Source organism: Halichoeres trimaculatus, unplaced genomic scaffold (assembly GCF_033239565.1).
Source record: "Halichoeres trimaculatus isolate MK-OKI-2021-1 unplaced genomic scaffold, fHalTri1.1 fHalTri1_scaffold_1, whole genome shotgun sequence".
NCBI lineage: Eukaryota > Metazoa > Chordata > Actinopteri > Labriformes > Labridae > Halichoeres > Halichoeres trimaculatus.
The window spans coordinates 33707100-33728876 of NW_027437179.1; the positions used below are offsets into that span (position 1 = coordinate 33707100).

General features: G+C 40.5%; 1 protein-coding gene across 4 annotated transcripts in view; it reads left to right on the forward strand.

Annotated features, from left to right (window-relative positions):
* The first annotated feature begins 3973 nt into the window (after positions 1-3973).
* nav1b (neuron navigator 1b) overlaps positions 3974-21777 on the forward strand; it is a 101998-nt gene continuing 84194 nt past the window's right edge. For 2 of the 4 annotated variants that reach the window (XM_074665918.1, XM_074665945.1), the window contains exon 1: positions 3974-4499. The gene's annotated coding sequence lies outside the window, so the exon portion shown is untranslated. Of the gene's footprint in view, positions 4500-7340; positions 7359-21777 lie in introns of those variants that run through there. The other 2 variants (XM_074665927.1, XM_074665936.1) reach the window with 2 other exon arrangements.

Below are 21777 nucleotides of genomic sequence, written 5' to 3' on the forward strand. Positions count from 1 at the left end.
AGGGCAACATTTAACATTTAACCCACTTTTTGGAGTAGGGTTGGAATACATGTTGGATAAAATAGTTAAGAACTGATGAAGTCCATCTTACCCCTTTTAACCAAAAGAAAATGTGTTATAACACATATTCTTGAGTTGTTATTATCATCTTATTCATATTTTTAGAAATGGATCCAATGGCTGAATTATGAGTTTGACCAACAGTAATGAACCAACAAAAAATGATATTATAATTTAATTTATTTCACTCTGTTGAGAAATTTCAAGGTCTTTTAGCTTAATGTTTTAGATTCTAACCTCCCAAAACTTGTTTGTGTTGGTTTACTCTCACAGAAAAGTTTTTCACTAAGAAATATACAGAAGCTTTTTTACTTGTATTATTATTATTGTTGATGAATAAGATTTTAAATTTTCCCTCAGGAGTTTCTGGTGACCAAAACTGACAAAAGATACAAGATTTACAGTCACATAAGTTTCAGTGCTGAGGCTTAAATTCACATGATGAATGGATGTTAATGTTGCACCATATTTGTGGTGAAAAGAAGTATCTAGGACGCTAACCGCAACATCTTGAAAAGTAAGAAGTATGGCAGTGATCTTCATATTTGCAAAAGCATGCTCTAATGCTAAGTTTAATACCCAAATCCCCTTCAATCTAAGACTTGGAGAAGTCAGCAGGCACCCTGGTGATGCTAAGCTAGGCTGGTATCTTCTCCTCCAGCTTGTTTCAGGGAATTGCTTTATTAATTTTTCCATCTGTCTGAGCTTTAATAAGTGGAGCACATGATCGGTTGGATTGAGGTCAGATGACTGATTTGGCGAGTTAGGAGCATTCCACAGTTTGGCTGTAAAATAAACCTCTTTTGGTTGATTTATGCATCAGTTTGATGAATCTGTCCTGCAGCAATGTCATCAAATACAGAGAACCAGAGGAGACAGGGGCTACAGATGCTGCACTGATCACCAAATATGGCTGTAATCCTCCAACAACCTTGAAGCCGAGTTTACTTTGACCTTGTGGTCAGTGAATCTTAAACAGAGCCAGAATTTTCAAACATGGATCACAATCTTTCATTTTCAGCTGCATTGGCTCAGACTGAAAATTTAATGAGTTTATGGAGATATGTAGAAGCATGTTTGGTCAGGCTAGAAGACCAGCCTTTTTTTTTTTTTACAAACGACTTCTGTATTTGTTGATTTATTAGATTTCAACCGTGTCAGACATTCTCGTCCAGCAGACGATGTCTGGTACATATTTTATCATGAAATACTGAGTGACTTTGTGAGCTGGATGTTTACACCCTGCTGATGCTTTGGCTTCTCTGATAACCATATATAACAAAAGGGCGGGGATATGTAGTCCAGCTGTCCTATAAATCTGTCTGATCAATGAGGAACTTGACAAGGTGTTTCTGCTGGTGAATGGATATATCCTCTTTGGCTCCATAAAAACATCAGTGCATTACTTACTAAATAAAAAATCTTATACCATTGGAAAGGCTTGTTATTCCTCTTTACAATGGTGTCACATTTATTAGGAGCATGCATTTGTGGGATGAGCAGCAGAGCTGAGTATGTGGGTTAGACCAATGAAAAAAAGCTAAATCTTTTCTGCCAATGCCAAACAGATTTTTCTCTTTTTTTGTTGTTGTTTGGTGGATCAGATGATTTAGGTCTGAAAAAAACAAGTAATGGTAATAAAAAATTATCAATTTCAAGAAATAGGAGCCTTAGGAGAATGTAAGAGAACGGGACACAGCCACAACTGCTAGTCTCCTCCTCATGCTGCTCACCAGCCTGGTCAAACCGGCATTTGTCACAACCATACACTATATAATAAATGGACGTAGTCTTTCCCAACATAACCTGTCTGGTTCTGAAAATAGATTTTTGGAGTAAATTGGCTGACGCGGCCGTATTGGAAGTGAGCCTTGGGTCTCCGCTCTAACAGATATAGGGCACCTGTCAGTCACATGAGCTGAGCTGTGCCTCTGATTGGGCGAACTTAGGATATTAATATCCTCTAAATTGCTGAGATTAAAAAGAAAAAAAAATCTACTCCCCCTACAGTATGTGCCGATTCAGACAAGAGACGTTTTTTTGAACCAGGCTGTGAATAAGTTAATTTCTGCCGTGAAAGCAGCTTATTTTGTAGGGGTGGGTAAAAATATTGATGGAGCAATGCATCAAAATATTTCCTCGCCCAATTTAGTATTGATTCAGCAAATCCTCTGAATTCATGTGATGTGGTCTGATTCATCTCCTGGCAAGTGAGGGGGACTGTGGGTATTACTAGCATCACAGCCGCAGCAGCATAAAGCCAGATTCTTGGGCTTTAAAGTCTGACGTTTGGGTTGTTTTATTGCTCCAAAATGTGAGGTGACATACCACATATGTGCACATGGGGCATGAAAATTGATAATTGAAGCATTTAAATCAATATCGAATCGAATCAATATCGAATTGAATAGCGAACGAAAGAATCAAAATCGAATCGAATTGTGAGGTTTTCAGCAGTACCCAGCCCTATTATTTTGGTTTGGTGTGTATGTGACTGTGCTAAATGCTTCTGCATTGTCTCATAATTAAAGACCAGAGGTTGTCGCTTGGTCACAACGCAACAAACTTGGTTGTGTTTTTCAATGGCATGAATTGAACAGATTTTCCAACATTTTAAGATTTATTACCAAGAAGCATTGTAACACCAGAGAAATAATCAACCATGCACAATTTTAAAATTGTTTTTGCGCTTAGTTTATTCAGAATACTTGAGCACTGGCACATTTGCTGAGAAAACATCCCCAAAACAGTTTCTCTTGAAGCTTTCTTCAGGCAGTTAAATCCTCATTAGACCCCTAATCATAATGCCAAATGGCTGGTTCATAAAAAGGCTTTGAAACACATTTTTGCTCATTTAAATTGGCTTATATCAACGCGTACAAATGCGCATAACTCAGGGTGTGAACAGAGTAAACAGAAGTCGATGAGAAATTCAAAAGCAAGAATACACTCAAGCACACTTAGCTACTTCCTGTACAACACCTGCGATGTAAGAATAGTCCGCCTTGAGAACAGGGACCTCTGCTGATTCAGAGAACAATTACAAAAGCCCTGATGAGACTTCTCAGCTGACCCAAGCTAATCATGGGGAGAGAGACCCTGGAGATTTTTTTCCTAAAGAAACAAGTTGCTTGCAAGATCGGCAAAGTGGAACTTTTCTAGCATTGGAGCATGTCAGAGCTTCTAGTGTTTTCAAGTACACTGCTATCAAAACCAAGAAAAGCTGTGATACGCTGTCTATTATCTGTTATCTGTGCATGTTTCCATCCAGGTATCACAACACTAAAGCTTTAAAGCAGTACCCATTAACCTGAGCTACAGCTCCTACTAGTGGCAGGTGGCTGCGCTACAGCTAAAGCACAGTAGTATTGATTTGTTGACTGACGATGGTGTTTTTTCTTGAAGCCAACACACATGTTGGTGACGTCATACATCCTTCATAAATGATTTGGAGGAACTGTATATCTATAAATAAACACCAGAAATCCTTAAATGTTATTTTTTTCTTCTGAGTGGAGAGTGGAGATTTGAAGAAATTGGCACTGAAATGGATTTTGGTGTGCATGGAGCTACACACAAAGATGAACCAACCTTTAATGCTGTGTGCTTGGCATTCAGTGGTGAACTCTGCACTGTGACATTCAGCGTTTGTGCAGGGTTGGGTTCACTGGGTCTCCTGCTTTATGGCGTGTGTGACCTTTACATGATGGATGGTCATCTCATCCAGCTGTTCACCAAAATAAAAATCTAAAACACTTCTTAAAGCAGGAGATTTCACTTTGATTTGTCACTCCATTGAAAAACGCATGTGTGATAGCGCTTCCCGCGGGGATCAGATATCTCCCTATAAGAGGAGGATGCGGGGAGGTGAAACTGATATGGAGGCTGCAGTCGATACTATCCGGGAAGTAAAATCCAGCAGTGAGATGCTGCATCGCTCTCTCCCTCCGTCTCTCTAAGCCCTCTAGGCTCTTCACCATCACACGAAGAGACAATGATGAACTCAAGAAGCCTATTTATAGCCAGCGAGCGTCCAACACAAGTCCCCTGTTTCTGCTCTGTGGACATCCGCCTTGGAGAGTCGTGTAGTACGCGCACATGTGATTATGCTCATGACTGAGACGGGAAATAGAGGAGAGGAGTGACCGAGAGGCAGGATGGATCCAATCCAGAGGAAGAGGAGAGGATAAGAGGCAGAGTGAGATAAGAAGAGGCAGGATCGAGGCTGGGCTCAGGTCCATCCATCAAACTACGGAGGAGGAGGAGGCTGATTGCTCACTGGAGCCACATGAAGGAATTTAACACCGGCTCTGCTTCTTTTGGCTTTTGCCCCGTCATGAAGCCAGGACTCCTCCATAGGTGATGTTCTCCCTTTTGGCAGCGTTTCTCTCTGAAGCTTTGCCAAGTTGTCAGGTGAGGAAGAGGAAGAGCTGGAGGAGGTGAGATGGTTGCACGCTGAGGTTAAGCTTGCATGACAACAAGCTGCAAACATTATTTTTTGTCTTTGTGCTTGAAGTGTTAAGTGTTGGATTTAATGTGGCTGATAATCATGTTTTTGTTGTTGTTACTTAAACCAGAAGAATATCACAGTCTTGAAATGTTTCATTCATTTTTAGTGTGAATTTTTCGACTTTATCCCAGGGCAAATTACTACATTGGCTTATAATTAGACAGATGATGAATGAGATTCACAAATTCTAAAAATGTGCAAATGTGGCTATTTTGAACCAAAAATTATTGGCTACTTAGATATTTTTTCAAATATTTAATCATTAATTTTTAGGTTTTGGTCTCTGGTGGTCAAAACAAGGCAAGACAAAACAAAACAGCCTGCCCCTTTTCTCCTGACATGACCTCTCTGGTCTAGCTTTAGCAACTTAAAATGAAACATGACATAAAGGTTACAGATCTATTAAGCAGCCCAATCTAGCTTCAAGTGCAACATTAATTTTGAAGTGTTGTCATTTTCATTGCACTTTTTCATCTGTAATTCAAATGTCAATTCATTCACCCTGCCTTGGCAAATTCCTGTAAAATCCTTCACAAACTGTGTGGTTTTGTGCTTGCATTCCACCTAAAAGCTTCATCATTTATATTTTAAAGATCATAGTTTGAACATTTTCTCAACACAAGCACCACTGTGTTCTTGCTTTCTAATTTTTTCCATTTCTGTTTTCATTGTTTGGAAATCAACCTTGATTTGAATTTGAGTTTTATTCACTCTTAGCAAATTTGTTGTTTGCAGCTTGACTTTTTTGACTATTGCATAATGTAGCCAAGCATGACCCAAACTGCACTTGCAGAACTAAATTCAACTGTCTGCTGCATTCAGGGATCCAAAGAAATCAAGGAATTAGTCAACAAATGCCGCTCTTGTTTCTTTTTCTTTCTTTTTTTTAGAAACATTTCTATACTCAGATGAACGAACAAAAGCTTTATTTCAAACACAAGGAGCCATAAATACGTAAAACATTTCTTATAATGTAGTTTAGATGGATTAGAGTAATGAAATTCAATGCAGATTAAATGCATTTAAGTGAGGAAATGAGATAATTGTGTTAAATGCAGATGGAGTCTGGCAGGATGTCAGAGCTGGACGACCCTCTGTGTCTGATCTAGCAGTTTGATGTTTCTCTGAGTTTAACTGCTGACTCCTGCTCTGCCTGCACACATGCTCGCATGCAACGCAGGCAGCTTCTCTGGGTATAATGAGAGGAGGTGCAGAAGAGATGCAGTGTCATAAATTAGTCAGTAGGGGTCACATACATGCAGGCAGAGATTATGTTGAAATGATGCTGAGACACACCCTGAATCTTCTCTCTGGCTGGCTCTCCCCTGCAGGTTTTTCATGGTGGGCGTTACTTGCTGTGAGATGCTCTGATGCAAAAGGTGACAAGGTTTAATGTGTGAATCAGACTTCATGCTCTGGAATGTGAAGTGCACCATGAGAGTAGGGTGAGGCATGAAGGACTTTGCTATCGCTCTTCTAAGTAAATTGTTCTGTGTAGCTTCCTGAATTTTCATCTCTGTACCTATGATGAAGCAGCTGTTATATTCATCCCCATGGAATGGACCCAATAACATAGATAGCATTTTCTATCTTCAAGGTCAGACAGAAGACGAACACAGTTTAATTGCTTATTTTTGAGTTTGTCTGTGTCCAGCTTCATCTGTAATCCTCACTGATCTCCCGTCTGCGACTCCACGCAGACGATTCACCGCTCTAATTTCCAAACTGCCTCTAGTCTATAATCTCTCCTCATGAACTTCAGTCATCCTGCAGCGCGGTTTAACTTCAAAGAGAGGCAATTTACTCGAATGTGCATGAGAGAGTATAACATAAGCCACCATGACACAGCCCTGTTGCCTTGCATCTTCACACCAGCGTGCGTGTGGTGTCACTGCTCGGGGGCGCACTCTGAATTTGGTCATGATCCACTACACTTCTCTGGCCTTGTGAGTTGATTGTGCGAGTCATTTTGCAATATTTGGTCTCACAGCAGCACACATGGAGGGAACATTTTGTAATCCCCTCCTGAAATATTGTAAGAGTAGAAAAGTGTGTGAGCCCATGCAGCCACCATGTCATCTCCCCATACTGTTCTTTCTCTCCTGAGCTGACACCTCTGTGTCGGCTTCCTCTGGCCCAGATTTCTCCTCTGAGGGTCGTGCTGAGCCCGAGCCCTGCAGGCGGCCAACTACAAACATGCAGTGACAATTCAAATCAGTCCAGTTCACTGGCTCTGGCTGTGACTCAGGACACTGAGCGCCAGGCGGAAGAGATGCATACGCAGACCGCTGCACGCTGACAGATAGGAAAGAAAAGGAAGTAAAAGAATGCAGAGGATGAAGCAGGTTTATGAGTGTTTCACCTGGTTTATGGCCCAGTTTGAGCTCAGCACTTTTGTTCAGGGAGACTCGGCTGGAGCAACGCCAGGTGCATTTGCAAGCTTAAGTAGTCTGATGCACGGGCACCAACCGCAGCAGAGGATCCGTAAGGAGTATTGTTATGCAAGCAGGAAGGGAGCAGTCCTACTTTGATCCAGACGTCGGACGGAGGCAGGAGTGCTGTGGTCCTCTGTGCTGTTTGAGCGGCTCTTTGCTGTCCCGTCTGGGGATTCTTTGATCAGACGCTGCACTGTGCTGGCACAAGGGGAAGAGCAGCTACTCTCCAGAGTGAAAGCATGTGATGTATGGACTGATCGTGAGGATAACCATCACTCAGGTTGGCACTTTCATCGTCAAGTGGTCCCAGCTTCTGTTGCACTTGTCAGTAAGTTTTGTCAGCCTCATCTCAGGTGAGTTGTTGAATACTGAGTGACTCTGCTGTCCTCATTTGACACTAAAAACTAATGTCTGCATGAGCAGGTTGATTTTTAAATGATTTGATGACCTTGTTGCAGCTCAGAGCATGACGCTGTGATGTTTGTGGAGCATGTGAGCACTTGGCAGAGACGGTCCTTTAACAAAAACAGCAGAGTCTCATGGCTCAAGTCACATGTATGTGTTTAGGCACAGAGGGAGGCCTGAGGACACATTCAGGCTGCAGAACTAATTCCTGCAAAGACTCTGCGTTGGTCTCAGCTGGACTTTTATTGTCCTGCCTGGGACGGGGAGTTATGTTCTCAGTAATTGTCTGGGATGTACTGCTGACTCATACCACTCTGTGTGAGAGTGTGTGTGTGTGTGAGTGAGTGTGTGTGCTACAGCCTAGCACTGCACCACACTACTCATCTTCTTAGTGCACAGTGAGGCTGTGATCATTCATGAGTTGCTGTTTGATGCCCTCATTAAAGAGTGAATCATCATGAGCGGTTCATTCAGAAGGAAAGCCTTTGAAATATGATACTTCACCACTTTCTTTGAATATGTTTTCATAATTAAATCTGTGCATGCATTAGACAAGAAGTTTGTAATTTGTCACAAAACTGTTTGAATACCCGACTTTAGAAGAAACAGGCTCGTTGTTTTCTGTCAGAGCTGATTTACTTTGGAAGCTGCCAGCAGTAATTCATAATTTATCCAGGGATTGTCATGTGATGTTTTATCTATGCATATAGTGAATTGAGTTATCAGAGTAAGTCTCTTCCTGACTCTTCATATTTGATTAGCATTTTCTCTGCTGACAGCCTCCTTCTTCTCTCTAGTTACTGTGCATCTTTTATTCAGTTCACAGCTTTCTTTCTGGTCCTTGCAGATCTAGACAACATCTTGTTTCAGTCAAACAGATCTCAGAACTCTTGGTCACAACTTGCTCAGCACAACAAGTCTGGCAAACTAAGCAATCAGATGCAGTTTATGGAGAATCTAGCACCTGAAAGTCAAACATTTCCTTCTGCCTGTGGTACAGGCTGCTTGACTTGTTATTGATGTAGTCCTAGGCCAAGTCCACACGTAGCTGGGTATCTGGGAAACAGCATATATTTTCAGAAGCTTACGCCTGTCATCCACATGAGACCTAAGTTTACGTCACTGAAAACGATGTTTTCTGAAACCAAAGTGAAGATTTTGGAAAACTCTGGTTTTATGGTTTTACGTAGACGTTGGTGAACAGAGTTTTCGGTTCTCAAATGTCACAGTTGAATGACGGGGTCTCATTCTGATTGGCTGGCACTGGTTTTATGTCTGAAAAACACTGCCAAATATGGGTTTAGAATAGAACTTAATTGTCATTGTAAAAAGTACAACGGAATTAAATTCGCAGCAGCAATCAAGTAAACAAAAGTAAGAAAGTGTATAGAAAGTTCAAAAAGGTCCATAAGAAAATAGATGCTGACAGCTTGTCTATCATTCAGTTTAACCAGCCTCCACCTCCACAGGCTCCAGGACTGAGCTTCTTCAGTCATGCTCCATCTCTGTCTCCTCCTGTATCCTGTCAGCTCTTCCAATGTGGCGTTGGTGTCTGGTGTTAGCTCCGTTACCCATGTCTGTGAATAGTATGGTGCTACTATGCCCTCTGGTTTTCCCTTTGTTGCTGGGTTAGCACAGCTAGCTCGTCCATCTTATTGGGGATAGATCTTACGTTCCCAATAACGATGGATGAAAGGACAGGTCCATGTCGTCACTTCTTAGCTCACACCTGAGAACCGTCGTCCTCACCTCCTTCTCCTCACCTTGTGGAAGACATCAGGCCTTACACCAGTTAGCATTGACATGCTACAGGCTGCAAACAGCTGAGTTCACATGTAAACAATGTGACCATGGTTACATGTAGAATCTCCAGACAAACACAGGAGAAAAAGTAGTAAAAGTATCACTGAAGCCACAAAAAGTTTGGTGTCCATGACCAACAAAAGAGCCATACAAAGTAGTGATCCACTCCAAATACAAAAATGATGAAAAAGAGAAAAAAAAATGACAAGAAATAGACAAAGAAGAGAGAGCTGCTGCAAAAGGCAGCCATAGCCAACACGGCAGCATGCTTTGTTTGGCATGCTTCTAGCCGCACTTATCGGCGATTTGCCCGCTGCTAGTGGATGAAAGTATTTTTACAAATGAATAGTTGGGGGGTTATTTTGTTTTGAAAATACCTGGCTACGTGTGTACAAAGCTTTTGTCTTTCCTTTGTTTTACGGTGGCAGGCAACCAACTTAAAGAAACACAACAACTCCCGGATTAGTTAGTCACAGGATGTTGCCATATGCTTAATTTGAGTTTATCGCAACAGCCCATTTTGCACATGAGTTTTTCAAGAGGATAGAATTTTTGTGCAGCACTTTATCTACCTTGAATCAAAGCCCCAAGTCCCCTGCCACTAAAGATTCACCCAAGAAGATATTGAGTTTGAGTCCAGGCCCCCTTGCTCTAAATCTACTTTTTAGACATCTTGGCAGGAGATTCCTGTCCTCCAGATTTCAAAGTCTAAAATACTGAAAAACAAATAATATTGTGCTAATCAGCGAAACTGAATTTCAGTAGAAGTTTTTAAATGTGCTACGACTCATTCTGGGAGGTGAAGCTCCAGCAATATATTAAATAAACACTAGCTTCAGTGTTTCTTGGTTATCAGTGCACCATAATGCCCAGAGTCCAGACCATACAGTAATTTGATTTCACATAGAGATCCATGCATGGCTCTGCAAACACCACTAATGGGAGGTGATGTCATCTCCAATAAAAACAGATCCATTACGTGTGCAGCCACTGCACTTTTGAACTTAACTCCCCTCAGTGTCACTCTAGTTTAAAGCACAACAACAGGTTTAGTGTCTTGTGGTAAGAAATCATATATCATGGTAAAGAAAAAATGCTGCAGAAAGCATAATTTTCTCTCTCCTCTGAAGTCTGCATCGTGTCCAGGGCTCTGAGAGAAGATCTGCACGTGTCGAACAGATGCTTCTCAGCTTCACCCTCAACGACAAAACAACTTCTGCTGCTGACATTGTGGTCAGCTGATGTACTGCATGGTGAATGCAGCTGATTTTTAAATTGCACATATCATCAAAATAATTATGATGGTTATGAAATTATAGGAAACCCATGTGCTGGGGATTTTTATGAGGGGATGTTTTTAGATACCACTGAGCATACTTTTTACATCGACGTTTTTGTTCCTTTGTAAATGCCACGTCATGCTGTCCCTCTCTCTATCTGTGTGTGTGTCTGTAAGTGTGTGTGGTTTGGAAAGTCTAGTCCGCAGACACGCTTCAGTAGCAGACATGTTCCACCTTGGCTAACCCAAAATGACATGTGTGCTGGCTTTGGAAAAAACATGATACATATTTTATGTGTTCCGTACAAAAGTGTTACACAATATTGAGTAGCGTTCAGGACAAGACGTCTGACAGAGATCAGATGCAACATGTGACACTGAGATTGAGCTTCAACTTTGTTCGTTGCAGAGTTTGTCATAGACCTCTTCAGATTAAAATGTCAGGGATGGTCTTTCCACATCTGTGATTTTGGTCTAGAGTTGTTAGTGAATAAGAACAAAAATATGGATTGCAGAAAACACTGAAGATAAAAATTCAAACATGCAAGACATTTGTACAAGGCTGTTACAGAATACATGCTTTGAAAATTTGCATTGTTGTGGTTGAAACAGCTGCAAAAACTTTAAACTCTGCTCCTAATGAATGCAGAGTTAAAAATATGCAAATATGCAAATGCAAACACTGCAGATCCAGCCACTGTTTCTTGATTTCTTGCACGTTGCTCCTAATCATAATCATTTAAGCCGCAGTGATCACCCTTGTTGGCCGCTGTAGTTTTTTCCCTGTTTTCTGAATGAGGACATTATGTAAGGAGCTTTTTGTAAATGGTTTAGTTGAATGTTTTAATTAGGAGAATAAAGATTACCTTAAGCATGCTGGGGAACTTTCCTATTGTGTTAATCTGGGAACCCCAGTGAACAAAGAGGTACATTTTAATCACTTCCTCTAATCTGAGAGTAAGATTTCAGTAGAAATATATCCTGTCTTTAAATAATCTTTTAATTCCTCTCATTTTTTTCCTGTCAGCTATAAAGAGAGAGACTGTGGTCTACATGCTGAAAACTGCTTATATGGGAAAACTAAGAGTTTAAAAACACATTTTTCTTCTTCTTACCATTCTGTGCTATGTAGAGCTCATGAAAATGTATCAGTAAGGGACATGGGTCTTTAGCTGTTTTTTCAATTTCAAGTAGATTAGACTTCTTATTAGTACTTAATTTGTCTAAGCTGTCATGCAGTCACCCGCTACTCTGTACTGCCAACAGCGCTTTAATTAAGGGTGTACCTATCCAATCCTGATATCTGATATTGACTTAAAAAATTAGATTGGATAATTTTAGAAAAGCTCGAAGTTGCCAAAACATCTTTCTCCCTCTCATCCTGCATTAAGGAATCCATCCATCCATTTTCTATACCCCTTATCCTGTTCAGGGTCGCGGGTGGCTGGAGCCTATCCCAGCTGTCATTGGGCAAGAGACGGGGAACACCCTGGACTGGTCGCCAGTCAATCGCAGGGCTGACACATAGAGACAGACAACCATTCACTCACTCACTCACGGACAATCTCGAGTGACCAATTAACCTGATGAGCATGTTTTTTGGACTGTGGGAGGAAGCCGGAGTACCCGGAGAAAACCCACGCATGCACGGGGAGAACATGCAAATTCCACGCAGAAAGGCCCACCGGTCGAGGTGGGGATTTGAACCAGTGACCTTCTTGCTGTGAGGCTGCAGCGCTAACTGTCGCGCCACCGTGCAGCCACATTAAGGCATCAAGATTATAAAATTAGTAATAATGAATCAATACCTTACTGGCAACCAGTCCTGGGTTTGCCCTGCATCTAGCCTGCTGACAGCTGGGATATGCTTCAGCTACCCTCAACCCTGACAGAATAAGTGGCAGAAGATGAATGAATGATGAATACCACAACCAAGTGGTATCCATGTTGGGACTTAACAAGTCGGATTAGAGCATCCCTAGCTTCTACAACCTGGATGTAAATAATAGGGGTGTAACGGTACATGTATCCGTGCCGAACCGCTCCATAAGGCCGTTCGGTTCAGTACAGTGCTGTATCAGAACGAGTACAGTAAGTTTACGTTAGCCGCTGCACGTGGCTCGTTAATAATCACGTGAGTACTCGTCTATGATTGGCTGAGCAGGGAAGGCGTTTTAATATTGATGAGGAAAGTGGTCTGTGATTCGTGCTTTGCGATCATGTGCATATCATGTGGACGTAATGTCTCACGGTGAGCCAATCAGAAGATGAATATCAAAGAGCTTCCGTACCCACAGGAGCTTGTGTCTGAATTGTGCATCATGGCTGCTGCTAACGACCAACTGGAGCTTGAAGAGCCTCCCCCCTCGCTGTATAATGGCAAGTTTTGGGTTTAATAAAAATGCTAAACAAGCAAATGGTTTTGCGTTGTTCCATACTGTACCAAAAATGTACCAAACAGTGATCCTAAAACCAAGGTACGTACCGAACCGTGATTTTTGTGTAACGTTACACCCCTAGTAAATAAGCAAAGATAGAATCTGAAAGGAGCAGCCCAGTTTGATGGTATTTTAATCAAGAAAGTGATGTAAAATTATGGCCATGTTTACTGTAACTGGTATTTTACCACTGAACAAAGCCAAGCATTACCAGTGCTAGCTCTGCTAGTGTCAGCCACACTCAGAAAACCAGTCGGACATTGTTCACCCTCAGACTTTATGACCATGAGATTAGCTGCACAAAGAAAAGTTGTGCTTTCTTTTTTTCTGGCTTTTTGTGCTTTTATCTGGAGAACGTAGGAACAGTAGACAGAACAGGAAACAGAACTAGTGACATGGAGGAAAGAGGCTACAGGAAAGATTCAAATTAGGGCTGATCACTCGAAGGCTAACTTCAAGGGGCCCTCAACCTAACAGGAAGACCATAATGGCTCCCCAGGTGTACTGTATTTCGATTGTTTCCTCACCATTTGCCTGGCTAAATTGCATATTTACATTTAACCACCTACTCCATGTATTAAATTTATAAATTTCAGCTGCCTCAAGACCTGACTGGCTATGCTGCAAATTTGCAACACTGGGCATCAAGGGGTTAAACAATATGGAAATTACTCTTTTCAAGACAGTACACCAACACAATATGTAAAAACAGCTTGCTTTCTCTGAAGTGTTGTCATAGTAAAAACGTAATTAATCTGTCTTGCGCTTCAGAAGCTTAATGAAGTGCTGCTCTTCAGTCTGAAGGTTATAATTTATGTCACCCTGATGAGTGACATGTTGCAGTCGCAGCAGCTCCTCCCTGATGAACTGACATTTCAAAGCAGCTCTACCCCCCAGTGTTCTGAAGACGAGTTAAACCTGACGTTGACCGAAGAGCAAACAAGGCTCTGGGTGATGAAATACTGCGTGCTGAACTTGAAGTTGTGGCTTGATTTGACTCTTAAAGACTCTCACACCATCACGTCAACATGTGGAAGCTTCAGTGGAAATCCTCTGCTGTTTGTGTTCTGATCATCAGTGAGCAGGGAGTTTTTGAAACCTTTAGGTGCCAATGAAAAGTCACTTATAAACACAGCTCTCTATTATTGCAGTCTACATAATTACAGATGAAGATTAGACCAAAAGAACTGCTTGATTTTTCCAATTTTACATTGTTTTAGTTTGAAACATGCATCACAGAGTCTGAATGTATTCAAATAAATAATATCTGTTATGTGAGCAAGCAAGGCTTTCTCACTCAGCTTGTGTACATCTTACCTTCTGGATGGAGGCCCGAGAATTATCTCTCTGCTTTCACACCTTCTTTATGCAGGCAGATGAAGCTGGCTATCTGCTTCTCTCAGATTAACTGGTGCCAAATCCATTTAAGTAAAGAAACTGCTTTTTGGACATGTTTCAGGCATTGTGTGATGAGCAACAGATCGATATAGAAAGTGTGAGTTGAAGTGTATCCTCACCCTTAATTGTGTGTTCATTAATCACACTTCATGTAAATATCACACTCTCCTACAGTATCACACCTCATTTGTTTTTCTTGCATCACACAGATTTTCTCTGAATACCAGTAGTGTTCAGAGCTTTTTGTGGACATTTTAAACAGTTTTCATTCAGAATCAGTGAATTTTACTTTTTACTTATTCTTTAAAATTCAGTAAAGTTTTTTTTTTTCTAATCCAGGGTTACATTTGAACTTTCCACATCTTTTTTTTGTTTTTACATAAAATGCCCTCCTACCTTTTGATAGAGCTGGGACGATATGCTATTCTCGCGATTTGGTTCTATTACAGTTGTTGGGATGCCTTTGCAATTTAACTTGCAATTCTTCGATATGTACAGTTTTTGCGATTTTCAGTTTGCTTTTTCAACACCAGACCATGTAAAAAAGTTAAATGATGATGATCATAATGTCTACAGATTATATTAGGAGCCCATAAAATGCTCAATCCAGTGAGTCAGAGAGAAACATTTTGCCCTCTGCTGGAGAAAAGAGGTAACATTTTTCCAATCCAATCTATAAACAAAGACTGAAATGTAGAATTTAAGGTTGAAAAAAATCAATTTTTGGACAAAGACTCACAATTTAAATATTGTCAAACAAAAAGTCATGATAAATAGATTCTTGATTTTTTTCTCCTACCCCTACCTTTTAAGCCGATGCAGCAAAAAGTACCATTCATTCATTCATTCATTTTCTATACCGCTTATCCTGTTCAGGGTCGCGGGTGGCTGGAGCCTATCCCAGCAATCATTGGGCGAGAGGCGGGGTACACCCTGGACTGGTCGCCAGTCAATCGCAGGGCTGACACATAGACAGACAACCATGCACACACACACTCACACCTAGGGACAATTTGGTGTGACCAATTAACCTGGTAAGCATGTTTTTGGACTGTGGGAGGAAGCCGGAGTACCCGGAGAGAACCCACGCATGCACGGGGAGAACATGCAAACTCCACACAGAAAGACCCACCGGCCGAGGTGGGGATTTGAACCGGTGACCTTCTTGCTGTGAGGCTGCAGCGCTAACCGTTGCACCACCGTGCAGCCCCCAAAAAGTACCATTGCAATGCAAAACATACACATCCCATTACACATTTTTATTATATTTTTAAAGACAAACTCAAACAGAAACAAAGTCTAGAGTTAAGATTTAAAAAAAGGTTTTAGTCTCTCGGTAGGATATTTTGTGAACCATCTTCCACTTTTGTGTCTTCTGGCATGTTAAGGCTCATTTCTTCACTGTCCTAAATGTAAATATTTTGTCTGGTGTGCAGCAGATCATCCTGACAGATGGAGAGGGTCAGCATTTAACTCTGTTTTTCTGCTTCTGCAGTGTCAAAGAGCGAGCTCAGTGGTGCCACTGAGAGCCATATGCACGCTAGTTTCCACTCCAACCATTAAAGCCCTCTCCACTAATTGATTCCTGCCCTCATGGCTGAAGCTGTGTTATTAGCCTACACTGTTTTATTTGATATGAATGGAAATCTCTGCACATGTCTGTTCAGCACTTTGTTATGCAATAGCAATCCTGACTCGCAAAATACTTTCCATCTTCTACCCAGAGCGCTCTCGCAGCTGAAAAAAGAAAAGTCCTGTATTATTTAGTCTGCAGCCGCTGATACGAGCTGACAGCGACGACAGCTTTCAGGAAGAGAGGAGCAGATTCTCAACAGGTCAAATAAAGCTGCTCTGACTGAGGCAGCTGAGGAGACGGCTTCTGTCAGTCCGGGTTTGACTTCACTGAAAACCTTATTTCTGCTGTCAGATGTAAAACTGCTAACGACTAATATATGATAGTGACATATATGTAAAATAAGTTTTTTTTCTTTCAAATACATCTGAAACACTGGGATTGCTTTATAGACTGGTCAGCATAGAAGATAATTTACGTTTAAATAGTGTTAAGTGCCACAAAAATGGATTTACATCTACTTAAAATGTTCTGGCATAGAGAAGGCCCTCTGAAATTTCACTTAGACCAGAAAGTCTCCATTCATAAGTTTTAAATAGGATCTCAATGTAGAAAAACACAGAGCTGCAGACATGATTTCCTTCCACAGGTTTCCCTGAGAGCTTTCAGGATGAAAGTGAAGAATCATGTTTGATTTGCTGATGCATAAACTTAGGAGCCAGCACTATTTTAGGTGTTTCTGCACAGTTTTACAGGTACTCAGAGTTATTTCTGATGCACATCTCTTCCCTTACCTGGTCTAATGACCCAGTTTTCAGACTGGTGGTCCAGCCCAGAAAAACTGCCCACATTTTGAGTCATCATGGAGCTGCAGTGTGCTGTTTCAGAGCTTCTCTGTGTTTCTACGTGAGCTCCAGATAACCTCAGAGAACTGTGCCAGTTGTGTAACAGCAGCAGAACTGCAGAGGCAGGTTGTTTCAGTGCGCACAGGGGAATCTGAAATACAACATCCGGCACTGCTCAGGGTTCATTTTCTGATCCTTACGAGGCTGTGTCTACTTTTGTTTCAGGTTAAGAGAAATTATTCATGTCAGAGCAGCAATGCAACTTGGGATACTAAATGTGAAAGGCCTCATTGACCCCACTCAGGGCTAAGGCTGCACACCATGTTACTTCAGATGGTTTCTGAAGAATTCAAAACTATATTTCAACTTTATTAGGATCAAAAGCCAGCTCCTCCAGGCCTGTGATTTGTTTTGAGAGACATTCAGGTCAATGTTATTGAAACACAGTCAAAATATAAGCCAGAAGCCAACTGACCACAAATCAACCAATGAATATCTGCACTTAAGTATTGTAAGTATAATCCTGGTGTTTTAAAGATGAAGATGGCAGCCTAAAGATTTGAAAAGACAACTTTGACTGTAAAAGTACATTTCGCAGTGAGCCAGTTTCTACAGACAGCGTCTGTGAAATCTGTCAGTTTGTTTAAACATATGGAAAACAACAACAGAAGTCTTGATCCAAACCAGGGGTTTGCAACCCAGCGTATGGCTGCCATAGCTGACATGGGGCTATTTATGTTGACACGCAGAGAATTACAATGAGGCAAAAGACAAAATAAATAGATAAATGAAATGAATATTAACAAAACTATTGTAATGTTTTCTATTTAAAACGTTACACTAAATACAGAACACTACAAAGATGCTGGCATAAAAATTTAACAGCGTTAAATAATAAATCTAAATTGTAATGTTACAAGTGCAGAAATGTGACTTGCATGTGTGTCACCGCTAATCTCTTGGGAGTTCAGTCTGCTAGCTTGTAATCACATCCATATAGCGGTGTTATCATGGCAAACAAACCAAGTTCCTGTCATTCTTTCCAACATAGATGGACAAGGAAATGGATTTATTGCTAAAGGAGATCTGGTGATATGCACCCTTTGCTGTGAAAATGTGGTGTGTAGGACATCAAGTGTGTGGCGTCTTTTTGAGACCAAACACCAAAGAAAAAAAAACAACTTCAGAGATGAGACAGATAAATTGGCGTTAGTAAAAGAAAAAACAGCATTAGCTAAGTGTGCTAAACAGAACAATACATTCAAAACATTCTTTATTGTTTGTAACCAGGCAATAGAAAGAAGTTGCACCATTTCTCAATGCACAGGGAAGCATGGAAAAACATTCTCTGACAGGGCGTACATACAGGAGACTTTCCTATCAGCTGCCCAAGTTTTATTTGACGAACTGCCAAATAAGGATGAAATTGTGTCCAGAATCAAAGAGATGCTCTTTTCAGCAAGATCTGTGGAAAAGCAGCAAACTTCTTCTCACAAAGATGCTCCTGAGTTTATTGTGGCTGTGAATGAAAGCGGGAACATCAGTGACGTCCTGCTTTTGGCAGTTGTGGTAAGATACAGCAATGGAAGACAGATGAAGGAAAAACTCTGTTGTAAGTGTGACCTATGGTTGCTGGTGTTGTTGGGTGTGAGGAGCAAATCAGGCACAGGAGTCAGGACAGATGGAGCTTCCAGAATTTACTCTGCAAATATGGGATAAAGACAGTCATCACTCTTAAATGGCAGCTGGATCGGAGGTTCGCTCCAGGCGGAGACATTCACAGACTGCCATAAAGCGCATTCATGTGTGTGTAATCAAGAGATGTGTGTGTGTGAGCTGATGTGAGCTGATAGTGGCATTTAAAGAAACTAAAATTGTCTGAAAACATAGCTGAGCTAAGTTAAAATCAGCAAAATACATTTTGGAATTACATTTTTGTACATGAAGCAGTATCATGAGTGTTTTATCTGTAAAGCTCCTTTTTTCTCTTTTTTCCACAACAGTAGCTATCGGCATTTCTTATTAATGTATCAACATATTAACATCTTACATCATACATACACACATACCTGCAAATATGGGATACAGACAGTCATCACCCTTAAATGGCAGCTGGATCGGAGGTTCGCTCTACAAGAAAACGATCACAGGAGGATAAAGCTAAGGTACACACCTCCACGGCGCGTTAGCAGCTAATGCTAATGATGCCGGTTTTTCATTCAAAACATATAAACAAACGAAGCGGAGGACTCCAACTTAGAATATTAATCTTATTACTACACTGTGCGATTAATCATTAAAGTTTTAGCACTTTTTATAAACTCTAAACAACTTGTTATAGTAACCACCTGGTGTAGCAAACCTCAAAACCAACTTACCCAGGCGGAGACATTCACAGACTGCACAGAAACGATGCGCAGCATTGTGGTTGTTAGCTTCCGCCCAAGCTTTTCAAAATAAAACAAAACTGAAGCTAAAAGTGTCTGCTTCCCAAATTTAACAGGAATTTAAACATGAAATATTTACACTGTTACATAAGAATTTTTAAATATTGAAAAAAAAAAAACCTCTTCTAATTAACTAATTTACAAATGATTTTATGAAGGAAATAGGTGTTGTCACTTTGAGCATCTATGTATTTTAAAGTGGCACGACATGGAAAAAGTTTCCTTCTCCTGATATAGATAGTTGATCCAATGTGATATGACTGAGTACGAGCTGTCTTTATTTCTGACTATTTTAGATTATATGAGGAGTCTATGTACACAGCTGCTCCCTGTGAAGGGAAGCCAAGGCATTTAGAGCTCCTTCTAGTGACTGGCTGCAGTCAAGACCATAAAGCCCGCCTCCTCTATCACAAACAAATGAAACATAGGGCAAATCAAACTAAACATGGCAAAATAAATTCTGCTGATTTTTTCAAGTCCTTATAATTCAAGCTTTGTTGTCAAACATATTTTCACACTTGTTTTATGTTTGGAGAAAGGGGATATGTTTTCATGATTAATGATTAGCAGAGAAGGAAGAGAAAGCAGAAGGAACAACAAACCTTAACAGAGTCAATGAACTTTCCACTTTAAATCAACTCAAGAATGTGTTCTGCTGTGGACTAAAGTGACCAGAAGGATATTTTTTTAGTTTAACATGTGTTTTGGTTACTGTTATGAGCAAGACATTAGTCCTACAGCTCACCAGTTAGATTGCTTATGTGCCTGTGGGTTGGTTTTGGCTTCACTCACTTACAAAGGGATGAGTTGGAGGCACATTGTCCTCATTTACAGAGGGTCAAAAGTTTAAACATCAAACCCTTATGCTCACAATAATCATGTTTTCTGTTTTCAGTTCACTATCTGAGAACCAGTAATATGTTATCAAACCCAATCCCCCAGTTCCTCATCAAGCTAACCCAATTCCCTGATCCTGACTGACAGTCTGATCTGAAGATCTAAATTATGTTAGATCATCGTGCTCTTATCTTGAAAAGGGAAATTTGAGAGGGTGGAGCAGACATGAGGACATGTTGTTAATTAGCATGATGCTTCTGCAAGAAATGTAGGCCAGCTCTCTTCAGCTTCTGATGAGCCAGGGTTTCTTATACAAAGGGAGAAAGTAGAAGAGAAGTGTTGAAGCTCATTTTCTTTAAAGAGTGAACAGGACTGCAGACTTACATGTGTGAAAGCAGAGAAAGGGAGAGTTTCTTTTTCACCCACTGGTGTGAATTCTGACCTTGGGTAATGTCAGAGTAGTGCCAGTGGAAAACAGCTGCATGATGTTGAATCATTGCAGGGTGTGCATGATGTCATGGCCTTACTGACCATATTTAATCACTTAAAGTGACTTATGAGGGATAAACCTCTTTAATGGGCCAACAGATTAACTCAGCTGCTTAAATGCCTGCTCTAATCTCCTGTGCCACAAACACTACAGTGGTTTAAAAACAATATGTTCATATTTAGTGGTGCTGTGTAATCTCTATACAGAGAGGCGTGAGTGCTGGTGATGATGGGACGCACAAGTCTCCTCTAAGTGAGCACACTCTACACGAGAGCGCTGGACGCTGCAGTTTGGGGTAATTTGATTACAATGTGTGATGGATGGGGGGGGGGTTATTGATGTTTCAGCATCATTGTTAATACAGTTATTCCAAAGCAGGAAATGAATACTTGAAAAATCTGAAATCTGTAATGGTGACGTCAAACAACTTAAATACATTATTTTGGAAAAGAAAAAAATGAAAAAAAAAATCTGTCCAGGAGCAACAGAGATGGTGTGTGGCTGGTGTGACACAGTGATCCACTTTAGTCTGACTGTAATGAAGTTGGACGTCTGACTTGCTGTCACACCGGCGGGTTAAAAAGAACATGACAGTAATTGAATCACAGAAAGCAGATGTGCACACACATTAGAGGTTCTATAAAAAGATCACCTCAGGAGAAAACGATCTACATTTAAAAACATGAAGCTCTCCAGCACCTTTTCTTAAACTCCATTGTACTCTGACCTGAGTTAGCTTTTCACAATAATCATCATCACAACTGTTTTAGTCTGCTGGATGATTCCTCTTGGCAGATTTGACACTTTAATTTCCCTCTAAGATAAATAAATTCTAATTGTGATTTTTTTTAATACAAACTCTCTTCTCTGACCTCAGGAAGGCATACGAAATAACTTGTAGTGACAGGGTTGTGTGTAAAGGCAGTTAGTACAGTTCATTCAGACATCACTATTATGCTTTCAGCGGAAAGTTTGACAGCCCTCAGTGTAAAGATAGTCGCCCTGTTAAAGGCACTGTGAGGACTTTATAAGTGATCTTGAAAAAGTCTCACTTTAAATTGTTTTGGTAGTCTAAGATTTAAATTAGGGCTGAATGATTTTGGAAAATAATCAAACTGCAATATTTGTTTTTTCCAATAGTGCTATTGCAACTTAGCATGTGATTTTTTATTTTTTAATTTTTAATTCATTTTATTTTATTTTATTTATTTTTTTTATTTTATTTTTTTCAATTTTATTTATTTATTTATTTTATTT